General features: G+C 38.6%; 1 protein-coding gene across 10 annotated transcripts in view; it reads left to right on the top strand.

Moving 5' to 3' along the window:
* The window catches only part of CPED1 (cadherin like and PC-esterase domain containing 1), a 282,194-nt gene that overhangs the window by 264,120 nt on the left and 4,670 nt on the right, over positions 1-13,404 (top strand). The gene's annotated exons all lie outside the window — the stretch shown is intronic.

Here is a 13,404-nt window from a genome sequence, read left to right as displayed (position 1 = left end):
GTAATTTCTCATTATATCTTTCATTGCATTGTCAGTCTTATTTTGCATTAAAGAAACGATGTCCAGAGGAAATTAAACTCCTCATCACGTAGCCAAAGCATGTAGCAGTCACAACATGAGGCTCTACAAAATGAAGTGTTAAAATAATTAGTGTTTACGCAGATGCCTGAAAACCAGGAAGATGGGAACTTGGAAAGTACTTTTCTAATGGACCCTGAGCCTTCCCATCAGAAACTGTGTCCAAAGAAGAGGGGAAATGTTTTTAGTTGAGGCAGCTTGAAAATCAAGGCAATTTAATGTGCTAAATTGATGAATGACGTTTCTCCATCAGTTTACCCAACGCATGAACCAGAGGGTCTGAGTTTTGAATAATTTTTCCTTCCTAATGTTAGAAATAATTTTATTTGTAACCAGTAATTAAATAGTCAGCTGATAAGGTGAGAGTAGAGAATATTTTTCCCCTTTGACCCCCTGTCCTTTCAAACACTGTGGATGATTTCTTCTCTACACTCAAATAAAATCTTAGCAGGTCCTCTCTTTTTTTTTTTTTTTTTTTTTTTTTTTTGAAGTGGCATATGGAGGTTCCCAAGCTAGGGGTTGAATTGGAGCTGTAGCTGCCGGCCTACGCCAGAGCCACAGCAACGCAGGATTCGAGCTGCGTCTGCAACCTACACCACAGCTCACGGCAACACTGGATCCTTAACCCACTGAGCAAGGCCAGGGATCGAACCCGCAACCTCATGGTTCCTAGTCAGATTCGTTAACCACTGAGCTACGACGGGAACTCCCGGGTCTCATAATTTTAAAACCACATTCAGGCAAGAATAGGACTCCAGTCACTTTCAGTCATAAGAAGAATCTCACCTCAGGACTGAAATCGCCCAGTCCTGTGTTAGAACCACATGAAGTTACTTCCTTCCCCCAGCTCAAGGTCTGCCTCAGTTTCAAAAGTCCGAAGTAAGACAGAGGGTGCAGGAGGCTTCTTTCCTATTTTCCTCTTTGTGCTTTGCTACTCTTCCACTCCCATCCCTTTCTTGGTTGGGTCAGAGTAGATGGATATTAAGGACAAGAAAAATCTTACTTGAGTGGCATAAACATAATCCATCGATGTGCCTTCTGGGTAGAGCATGCTGATTCTTTCTTTCTAGGGTACTCTTGTGGACTTTCTTGAGGACACCCGCCACCAGGGCCCTCTGATTACAGCCTCTTTGACAGAGGCAATGCCTCTGTTATAGCTTCATTCCTTCCTTGGCCCGTTGGCTACCAATTGTCCACCCCTCTGTTTGGGATCACTCTGCTTCTCCAGGCATCCTCTTGGAAAATATTCAAAATAGCACTGGGTTTGCTATACTCGGTCGGCCACGTTTGGTCCACAAAAACACTAATGCATCCTTGCTCCGCTGTCTCGGGAAATAAAGTCTGCTCCCAAGGCAGCCCAGTCTTTTTTTTTCTCTTTCTCGTCCTAGCTCTTACTCTTACTCTCTCATATCCTTCACCTTAAAGCTGATCTGTAGCCACGGTGTCTCATACCAGTTCTAACGCTCCCAGTTCCAAAGAACTCAGTCCCACCTCTCAGAGTTGGTCTCTTGAAGCCCTGTCTCACTTGGCTTAAAGCAAGGATGAAGCAACTGCCTAAGAAGGTGGAAGACCACAAAATATTGGGAAAACATCCTTCATAGCAATTCCTTTTCTTCCTTATTCTCCTTTTGTCTTAATCAGGCAGGGGGTTGCTTAACCACACTTTTGCAAGTTTTGCGTATGTTGCCCCTACACTACTTTGGACTGTGAGGTTACTCAGCTCCCGTTGTTTGCTCTACATCTCAGGAGCTTCAGCAGAAACTGTGATGGAGAGAGTCTTGTTTGATCATCCTGTCAGATACTGATCCATTTGTTCTTTCTTTTGTGGTACCTTTTATAAACCAGGGTGCAGTCACTAGTGGGTTGTCATTAGTGAAGTGAGAACTAAAGGTTTCTTCTGATACTGTTTTTCAGCCCTAAGATGACTGAGGAGAAATCCGTCTTGATCCTCAGATTTTTATGAATATCCAAAAATTATTGACATTGCAATGTTCTTCTGTAGGTTCTGCTAATGGACTCATGTTATATTTTTGTGTGACAAGTGGAACCGCCTCTCAGAGAAGTGAGAGCCTGCACACCATCAGAGTGTGGCATTTGAAGTTTTCATTTAGCAGCTTGAAGCGTGGCCATGCTGTTGCAGAACAGATTTTAGGCTATGGGATACTGTGTGTCTACTTTCTTCTTCCACAAGAAAATATTCTTCCAGGGCCTATCCTATTTTCATAAGGTCAAGATGTATAAATAGAAGAGTAGGTAGCTTGGAAGAAGAAGAAACGGTGAACCTGTGGCTGAACCAGCCCAGCATCATAGTTGGCTGCAAAAACAAGCCAAAGGTTTCAAACCCACAGAAAATAGGGACTTCGAAAGACAACGTACAGATTGAGTTTTTTGCCTCTTTTAGAAAAGTTTTATTGATTTATTTTTATATGATGTGCCTTCACTATTTGTGAGGAAGGTATCTGTTTTTCTTTCTTCAGCTTTAGTGCTCTTTTTTTTTTTTTATTTTCCCACTGTACAGCAAGGGGGTCAGGTTATCCTTACATGTATACATTACAATTACATTTTCCCCCCAGCCTTTCTTCTGTTGCAACATGAGTATCTAGACAAAGTTCTCAATGCTATTCAGCAGGATCTCCTTGTAAATCTATTCTAAGTTGTGTCTCATAAGCCCAAGCTCCCAATCCCTCCCACTCCCTCCCCCTCCCATCAGGCAGCCACAAGTCTCTTCTCCAAGTCCATGATTTTAGCTTTAGTGCTCTTAAAGTCTAAAAAAGAGAAGTTCTCCAGTGATTTCCCACATGGCTCCAAGTAAAAACAGAAGATGCCCTTCCCACAGGATTAAATTAGGTGTATCTTCTGCCATAGGATCAACCAGTTGACAGTAAAAGCCATGGGATGTGAGAACTACCATAAAGACTCTCTGAGCCATCAGAACTAGAATGTTGGCTTATAATTAATACTAATAAAAGCCATCCTTAATTTACATAATCATGATTTAACCAGGTAAAATTAGTTCACTTATTTGAGTTTATAATTTTTGTACACAATTATTATATACAAATTGTTTTTATTAAACCCTATTTCTGATGGGTGCTATCTTGATGGCAAGCTGTATGGACATCCCCAAAATTATCTGTTGTTTCTGGAGCAGTGTTATCCATTTTGATGTTTTCATGTTTGAGCTGCAATACTTCTGGGAGCATTTGCAGTTACAACATAGAACTGATAAGATCACCATTCTCAACTGACTCCCTTCATCACAAAGTCTCTAAACCCATTCGTCACTTAGGCATAATTGTTGCTTAACTCCTGAACAATTTGTACCACTTGTACCTCAGGAAGTTTCCAGTGCTGACACTGATGTTTTATAATCTTTCTAAACCATCACCCAACGTCTTAAATCACTGTGAGCTTATTATAAACAATCAAGAAAATCTACAGCTTTTTGCAAAGGATGGTTTGATGATGAATGTAGCAAGCTGGGCAAACATAAATTTGGCCTCATACAAAACATATGCAAGGGCAGAAATTCATTAATAACAACCACTTTTTTCCCTCTGTGCTCGGCCTATGAGCTGGCAAAAGTACTTGTCATACAGTAAAAGCAGAAATGAAGATTTACTGTATTAGAGTGATAAGAATTCAGGTCTGGGAGCCTTGGATCTTTTGGTTTTCAATTAAACCATTCCCACAATAGATTCGCAGATACCTGAGAAGGATTGCAGTAATCATCACAGTAGGATCTTGCAGTGTTCTCTCTGACTTGTGGTGAGGATTCTATCATAGACATAACAAACCAGCTCCAGTGGGCTCTTGTTGCCATAGGTGAGATTAAAGGTCTTGGGGCGTCTCTTTCATCTGTCAAGGCACTGAGAGAGGATATGTTGCCACCATGAATCTGTAAACAATTTCCCAACTGGTCTCCATCAATTTTGACGAAAACGTTTTTGCTGATTAGAAAAGCAGGTGTTTCTCTTCATGGGTAGAAATGGAATTTTGTTTTCCCAGTGTTTATACAGGACAACAAACAGGATCCAGGTAGCTCTTGCCCAAGAGTGGTTTTGGATGGTGCCTTGAGTAATGTGGCAAACATCTAGTGTGAGCAAGCTAAGACCTGGAAAGGGTGCAAAAATATTATCAGCCCAAACCTGGCTGCAGAAGGGGCAAATCCAAAACCAATTGTTACGTGATTATTAGTCAGTCTAATTTGTTGCATAGACCTTATATGATGTCTCTGTTTTCTGGCAGATATAGCTATAGTTCTTGACTCAGTCAGAAATGAAACAAAACAACAAAACATAAAAACCTTCTGGCATCACTGCCAAACTCTACTATCAACAAGTCTCCTTTGATTCTGGCACCTTGGAAAGAAGGGCTTTTCAGTTCTTTGTCAGACATGATTTCCTGTTATTAGTTCATCTTAATTAAATTAACAAGCTTATCTGGTCTAGAAATGTTTTCCTTCTGTATGATGGGCTTAAAGGTTTTGTCTTTATCCTTCAAACTTTCAAAGTTCATCATAAACACAATGAAAGAAAAAGCCTTTAAATTCATCTAAAAAACTTTTCAAGAAAGAAGAAATATAGTTATAACTCAAATATAGTTATCTTATTAATATAACTCAAATATAGTTATCTTATTTAGCAGATCCCAGAATTTAACAATCAGCATGCTATTTTTAATAAATTAGTAATGGCAATTTAATTCAACAAATTTTTGTGTATCATTGTACTAACTGCTGTCAAATGAATTAGGAGAACATTTTGTAAAATTCCATAAGCATCTCAAACATGCTCCTAATTTGAGAATTAATATTCCATTTAAGCTCTCTTCTTCTCCAGTATTCCTGAATTTACTCTATTGCACCATCACTTACCAACTATCTTTTGTATTTTACTCCTTATCTTTCTCCAACCCCTTAACAGCTTCCAACTGGCTAGTTACCAAATCCTATTCACCTCCCAAATATTCTTTCAAATCTTTCCCTATACTCTCTTGTTCCAATTGCTTTGACCTTGTTAATTCTTTTACTTAATTATCCAACATTTATTTTTTTGAGTCCAGTTCTTGACCTAAACAATAGTAACACAAAAACAAATAGAATATACTTTCTACCTTCAACCCACTGTGGTCAGAGAATCAGGCATAAAAATCCATATGTTGAAATGATATGTTAAGCAGAGTGTTAGAACTATAAATAGGGTATTATAATAACCCTATTATAATAGGGAAGGGGTGCTTGGTCCAATCTGAGGATTGCATGAACCTCTTCTTGAAAACTACCCAAGTTTACTATTAATGGATAAGTAGGCCCTAGTCAAGGTAATAAGGGAATGGCAGAGGAAACTATTCTAACCCCATAAAACAATTCCACCAAAGTAGCCATGAAATAGCCTGATGCTCTCAGGAAATCATAAGCAATTCTTTTTGATTTTTTGTTTTTTTTTTTTTTTTGGCCACACCTGCAGCATGTGGAAGTTCTGGGGCCAAGGATCGAACCTGCACCACATCATCGACCCAAACCGCTGCAGTGACAACACCAGATCCTTAACCCACTGTGCCACAACAGAACTCTACAAGCAATTCTGTGTATTGTAGACCATCAATTATAAAAGGGGGCTAGGAGAGTAGGTGAGGGCCAGATCATGGTAGGAGCTTAGACTTTATCTAAAGGTGATGGAAGGTCAAGGAAAGGGTTTAGAGAGACTGAGATGGTCACAACTTTGTTTCAAATAGCTACGTCTGTTAACAGTGAAGAGGGAAGATTTGAAGAGGACTAAGTCAGGGAGAGCAGTTAGGAGACTTTTTCAGAAGTTAAATGAGAGGTGACAAGGCTCTTCCTAACCTGAACAGAGGCAACAATCATAAGAGAGAAGCAGACATATATGAGCCCTATTAAAAAAAAAAAATCTGTAGATCTTATCAGTGGCAAGAAGGAGTAGGAAGAATCAAAGATGATTCCTAACTTGAGTGACAGATTAGAGAACTGAACTGGCAGTTGAGACAGAGAATAACTGAGAAGGGACGGGCTCAGGGAAGAGATGATGAATTCCATTTTGAACATGTTATGTTTGCGATGCCTGCAGGACATCCAGGTGGAGAGCCCTAACAGGCACTTGGATGTACAAGTCTGATGCTTGAGGGACAGGGTGGGGCTGGGGAGAAAAAGTTGGAATTCTCAGAAAATAGGTAATAGTCGAAACCTGGAAAATAGATTATCCAAAGGAAGTGCCGTAGAGTCAGAAGAGCTGAGGAAGGAATTCTTGAAAACACCAGTATGTAAGGAAAGTTTGGAGAAATAAGAGCATTTGAATTTGGAGAGTCCACTGTTCAGGGAAAGCTCTAGCAGACTGCAGTGCCATGGAAAGCCAAAAAAGGAAAATGTGTAAGGAGAGAGCGAAACAGGGTTAATGTTGTCCAGTGGAACAGATATCTCCAGTAAGATAAGGATTGTAAAATAGTCATTGACTTTGACATTGAGAAGGTCCTTCCTTACCATATGAAGAGTAGCTTCAGTAAAACGTTAGGGGCAGAAAGTAAACTACAGTAGATTAGAGAGAGATAAAAATATGAGAAAAGACAAAACCTTTCAACAAAGGGAAATAAAAGAGAGGGGAAGATACTGGAGTTAGAAAAGAAGGTGGTTTAAGGGCAGTTTATAGGAGGAATGGCTTTGCTCGTGTTTAAGAGCCAAAGGGGGGATGGTCACTCCTGAGGGATGCGTTAAGAACACAGGAATGGGAGGGACTGTTGCAGGGAGGACCCTGATGATGTGGGAAAGGATCAGGTCAAGGACACTGGTAAATAGTGGGTGGGATGCTGATAAATGAACAGCATGAGAAGGAGGGTCATCTTGCCCATCATTCATTTGCTGTAAACGCTTCCAATATCTCATCTTGGAACCTTCACTTTCAACTACTTGAATTCATCTTTCATGTCCCCACCTAGTGTCATATTTCTACACTTCAAATTGAATGGTGTCATTTCAAATCTTTCAGTAACTCTGTAACTAAAGAGGAGTCACAAAAGCTTTTACTACCTACCATTCCTACACCCCCTTCTTTGGAGAGCAATTCTAGATCGTCCTTTCTGTGTAAAATAATTTGTGTTCATTCCATCATCTGCAGGTGAATAATAGCTGATCAGATTAAACATCAGTGCCTGGTGAGAATGAAATCATTAGCCATAATGGAGCCCAGCCTTCCCCGAGATGGGTTGTTGCAAAACCATGCTTCCGAAGGCAGCATCCTGTATTGAATGGTGGTAACACTAATAGCATCAGTACATCTCTCTTAAGAAGGATAATTAAATGGAGGATGATAAAGGAAAGCCTCATTCTCTCTACATTGAACTAGTATTATCACCCCAGGAGGTAGCTCTCCAGCCCAGCCTCTGCAGTGCTGGAACCTGGAATGTCAGGATGCCTACAAAAGAGATGCTGATCCATCACTATTTCATTTCATGCTCTATGCAATGAACCGTCATTCCTGGGGGTTAAGCTACCAACCTTTAAGTGTCAAACTGAAATGGACCTTCAGCTGCCTTGATTATAATTTCCTAATTTATGTTTCAGTGTTCCAGCCTGGTGAAAAGCGACTCCGTGGTTTGAGAAATACCTTATCCCCCTACACTTGAGGGATTCTTAAATAATATTAGCATATTAAATGATTCTCAAACCCCTAAAGCAAAGAAACTGTTAAGCTTAGTTTGACCCATTTTTTTCCAAAATTTTGACCGCAGAATGGCTTTTCTTTTTTATTAGCACCACTAACACCTCACTAAACATACCCTGGGAAAGCTAGCATAGAGAAAAGATCTCAAATCATGCTTGGAGTACAGATAACATGTGGCAGATTGGCCACAAGCATTTATCTTCCCTTCCACTTGAAACTCCAGTCAAAAGACTTTAAAGATATAAATTTTCACCAGCACCACCATCCAAAAAAAAAAAAAAAAAAAAAAGAATAAATAACTCATAATATATAAGAAATCCAAATACATTTGAAGAAGTTTGACTTAACCTGCAAGGAGCGTTACAGTGTAAAGGGCCCAGAGAGAGAAACAACACTTAGAGCAAGGGCGCCCTTGAACCATGGATCCTCTGAGCAGATCAAAAGACCTGAAGAAGCCACATGCTGAGGATGCCAGAGCTGAAATACACACCACAAAACAATTGGTTAAAAGTCTTCATTCAAAACTGGTGCACCCTGAGTCCCTCACCTCAACCCATGCAGTCAATACACCCTTACATATGACTTCTTTTAAAATTGAACAGCGAAGAGTCTGGACTCAGAAACACAAGAGCAAATTCATCTAGAGGCTGAAATCAGAAAACCTAAAGTGAAATTGGCCCCTGAAAGGGGGGGGGGGCGCTAAAATTCTCCTCCAACCCCCTAAATGCCAGCATCAGTGTGCCACCGCGGCAAGGAGGCCGGAGAGCTCTTTTGACAAGAAATGCCATGGCTTCAGAGAAGATCTCTTTTAAAAAGGCCAGAAGAATGCTGAGCAGATCCCTGCGGGGATGCCAGTAGTGGGAAATGTTGGTCTACACAAATCTTTTCTAAATAACATTTTAGTGCCATTTTTTAAATTCTTAAATAAAAATTCTAAGTTCAGGAGAGATGGATGGAAACAAATACCCATGATTTAAGATCAAAGTATTTTCCAAGACTCAACCTGTCCATCTAAATAGAGCAGAACAGGAATGTAGCTTGTACTCAGACTAATGAAGATCATTCAAATAGTAGCAAGAATTCAGTGACATGAATATTCAGCCACTTGGGAAACTGAGTTTAAGACAAGGAGTATATGGGAAACTACGTGGAAGTGCAAGATAGAACCGAAGGTTTAACATTAAATGGATAAACTATGATTCGGTAGCTCCTTCTAATGAGTCTTCCCAACTCAGAGCAGAATTTGTTCCCAGAGCCCAGAACTGAGCTCTGTCTATGGGTGGGAATTATAAAGGCTCAGCTTGCAGCGTAAGAAGGGTTCAAGATTTGGGGAAGGATGAGACATTGTATATCTGGAAACACCAAAAACAAAAACAAGAAAAATCCCTCATTCCTAAAGAAAACTTCAGTCTTGCCCTCTAATCCTCAGCATCTTTGACCCATTCAGAAGTTGGACTCCCTTCACTCAAAACATAGCTTATTTCATGTGGCCATAATTAAATATTAGGGATGGGGGTAGATGAAAGAATTCTTTATTATCTGTAAAAATTGCATTATTTCCTGAAATGGAATTATAAGGATTGGCTTCTAGCTGTTGTTTGTCACTTTATTTTTATTTCATTTCTGTGAATTCATAAGCTACTTTTTCAGCTGGTCATAAATTTTGTGAGTGGATCTTAGATTGAATGGCCTCTCTGCAGAATGACTATACCAAATAAAAAGTACTTCAATAATATACTTTTATCTTTAGAGACTGCATTAGCACGTTTTTTGCCTGGGCGGTCTCCTATTTTCCAATCTTAGAAAGCCATTACTCTCATTCCTCAGACCCCACCCATGATTGTGAAACAGTTTGTAGTCAGAACATCCCCCCTAATCTGGTCTAGAGGTTTTGGAATCTTTGCACCACTGAAAATTGTTTTCTATTTTGTTCTGCGAATCTGGAACCACATCAGAAGTTCCTTGGGTGTTATTCAAGTCAAGATCGGTTTTAGAAAAGGTATTTGCTTGTAATCTGCCTGACACTTTTCCAGTTCACCCAGCATTCCCTTTTTATGTTGGCTTTTTGAAAATTCAAAGCTATTTTAGAGGCAGCAATTATTTGACATGGTAATGCATTCATTCTGATGACTGTGTGAAATTAGTTTTGAGGGCTGAAGTTACATGAATTTAATAGTGAAAGTTGCAAGGTACTTCTGCTGTGTAATTTATAAGAATTTTTCATCGGTTTGGGAAGTCTTACAAAAGCCATTGATCCAAACCAGTCAAGCTGAATGGTGGCCATTTGTGTGCCTTCTAAAATGTCTAAATGTCTAAAATGTATGCCCAAATCCTTAATTATAAGGAGATGTAGAAAGATCTCTAATTATAAGCTGGGAGACTGGGAGGTGTCTTAGCATATAAGAAGCCTATGAAAAAGTAAAAGGTACTTCTATATACCAAAGCACAGAATTTCAATTTTAGTTATTCTGAGTCATTGAAAAATGTGACCATCTGTATATCCTATAATATCACTACAGCCCTGATTCCAACTTGGAAATTGCTCCTTTCCAAGTTTCTGTAGATAATATATTCAAAATCTCTTACTGTTTTGAAACACTAGGACCTTTACTTGAAAATCTATTCCTACCTGTAACTTATTCCATATTTGAACATTGCTATGAGAAAAGTAATTTTATTATTACACTTATATCTGTGATTATAGCCCAATGCTGATCTAACACGTTATCACATTTTATGGAGAACAATTGTCCTTCACTCTCTCTTCCGAATTTTAAATATAATTTGACATAGCAAAGTCACGAAAAGAAAAAAATGACAACCCAACTAAAGACAAGGAGTAACTTTGGATTATTTTTAAGTGGCCAAAAAATTGCTATCTAACATTCATGTTTAAAGTATTGTAAACAGGAAGTTCCTTTGTGGTGCAACAGGTTAAGGATCCCGTATTGCTGCAGCTGTGCTGCAACTGCAGCTTAGGTTCAGTCCCTGGCCAGGGAACTTACATATGTGGCAGTTATGGCCAAAAATAGAAAAATAAATAAAAATAATATAAACGTTTGCCCAGTCACGGGTATGTGTTAGTAACCATATGTATTTCCTTTTTCGTCTTGGCAGAGCTGTCTCTATCTCAGTTGTCATGTCTTGTGCAACCAGATTTGAAAAAGCATTCGGGGGAGTTTCCATTGTGCTTCAGCAGGTTATGAACCCGACTGGTATCCATGAGGCTATAGGTTCAATCTCTGACCTCACTCAGTGGGTTAAGGAGCTGGCATTGCAGTGAGCTGTGGTGTAGGTAACAGATGGGGCTCAGAACCCGCATTGCTGTGGTAGGCCAGCAGCTGCAGCTCCAATTTGATCCCTAACCTGGGAACTTTCAAATGCTTCCAAAAGCTTTTGGAAACATCATCAAGCTATTAGTATTTGTCACTGATTGAGGTGACCACGGTACACAAACATCTAGAGTCCTGTGTCTCTGGTTCAAGGTCCAAATCTTTCACCATTGTTTTCTAATAGCTGTGTTTTGTTGTTGTTGTTGTTGTTGTTGTTTTACTATTAATATGCTCCAGAGACAAACCTAGCAATTGTGTTGCAAACAGCTCTCTTTCAAAGCCATATATCAGTTGCCACTCTAGTTGGATTTTAGCAACCCCAAATGGTCCTCTGATTAGGGAAAGGACTCAGATGGGCACATTCCCACACAGAAGATCAAAAGAAAGAAGCCATTCGCTCTTTACTGGTATCGAACATCCTTCCCTTGCATAACTTTCCCAAGGCTTAAAAAATGTAGCTAATTCCTTTTGCTCCACTTTGGAGCACATAAGAATAGGTAAAATATGGAAATATTTTGAAACTCAGAGTTTGACGGCAATGCCAGACACTGAATTCTACAAATAAGTTCAAAGAAATAATAGCTGTGTGAACAGATTATTATGGCCACTATAAATTAGCACTAGTCTCCAAAGTGTACTAAGGTACTATTCATTACATGGAAACAACATGGTGCCTGACCTTGGGGATCTAGTCTCAGACAATGTCTTTGAAGTCACTTCATTCTTGTTCTTACTTCAAGTATCTTAGACATGTGTCTTTATATAGTGTCCTTGAGGGTAGGGACCATATCTGAATTACTCCATGTGTTTCTTAATGCAGAGAATTCTGAAGATTGAAAGACACATATTCCGTGGAAAAAAAATACATACATCATAAATTTTAATTTTATAAGATACAGCATCTTTTTGTTTCTCTTCTACTGCTTTACTATTATAAAAGGATTACATGAATTCTCGCTCACTCTAAATATTTTTAAGTATATACAATAAAAACAAAAATATTTTTGTTTTTTATACTACACAGCCCCCCCTCAATTTTGACCCCCTTCTCCACTGGGGACTCTATTAGTAGTTTGGTACACAGCTCCCTTTTAAACATACACTGTTTTATTTTATTTTATTTGGCCATGCTGCATCATGTAAAGTTCCTAGGCCAGGCTTGAACCCAAGCCACAGCAGTGACAATGTTGGATCCTTAACCACTAGGCAACCAGGCAATTCCCACACACTCTTTAGTTTCATCCCATATAATTAAAACTATTAGGCTGTCAACATTTATGGTCACTGGATATATATGACATTGGGCTCAATTTAGAACTATCTTATTTCTCCATGAAAATTTATAAGGAACAGAAGCAGTTTATGAAATAAATTTTAATCTACAATATGAACACCCCTATTTTTTTTCCTTCTCAGTATTGCATTTTGGTTATACTTGGCTTAGACAGCCAACAAATTGAGTCTATGGTAGGTTGATGGTAGACTCAAGTCATCATTAAATGAATATCTGGTATTGAAAGTCTCCTCTCATCACTGTTTTTTTTTTTCTTTTCTTTTCTTCCCAAGTGGCATTGGCTATTTTCCTACATTTATTCCTAAGATATACTTTAGAATTTCTTTGTCATTAACCCCAGATCCTGCTGTGATTAAAACTGGGATAGCACTTTAATTCTTTTGCAAAGATTTGACATGTTATGTCTTTCCATTTATTCATATTTTCTTTTGTGTTATTAAACTTTTGATGCATTCTTTACTTTTGATGCATGTCCTATAGATCATCATTGAACTCGATGAAGTTGTTCTAGTATTGTAATAAACTCTTTTCTCTAATGTATTTCTTATCAATTATTGATAGAATATAGAAAAGCAATATAATTTTTAAATTAACTTTATATTATTTCATTTTTTTTTTACAATAGATTCCTTTGGGGTTTCAGGGCAAATAGTCATATAGCTACAAATAATTCTTCGGTAATCTCCTCTGACAAAATATTTCATAATATAGAAGCTTAACATTCCTGAAATGAATTGTATGTGCCAGTGATACAGAACATAGTACGGCTAGATATTTTTTTAAATGTTCCTAGACTCAATTTACGATCGTGTTTTGGGAGGATATTTTATATCTATATTTTGAAAAATCAAAATTGAAACAATGCTTTCCCTGGTTTGTCAGCTTTTAAAATTTCAATATCAGGGTAATGCTGGCTTGACAAGGGAATCAGTAAATTTCCTATCTCTGATTGTTTCCTGAAAAGTCATCTTCCAAGGAAACCAACTGAATTAAATGTCATTGGGCCAATCCCTGCGTGAGTGTGTAG

Source organism: Sus scrofa, chromosome 18 (genome assembly GCF_000003025.6).
Source record: "Sus scrofa isolate TJ Tabasco breed Duroc chromosome 18, Sscrofa11.1, whole genome shotgun sequence".
NCBI lineage: Eukaryota > Metazoa > Chordata > Mammalia > Artiodactyla > Suidae > Sus > Sus scrofa.
Note: the sequence above shows the minus strand (reverse complement) of the source record. Positions and strands in the feature narration are given on the sequence as shown.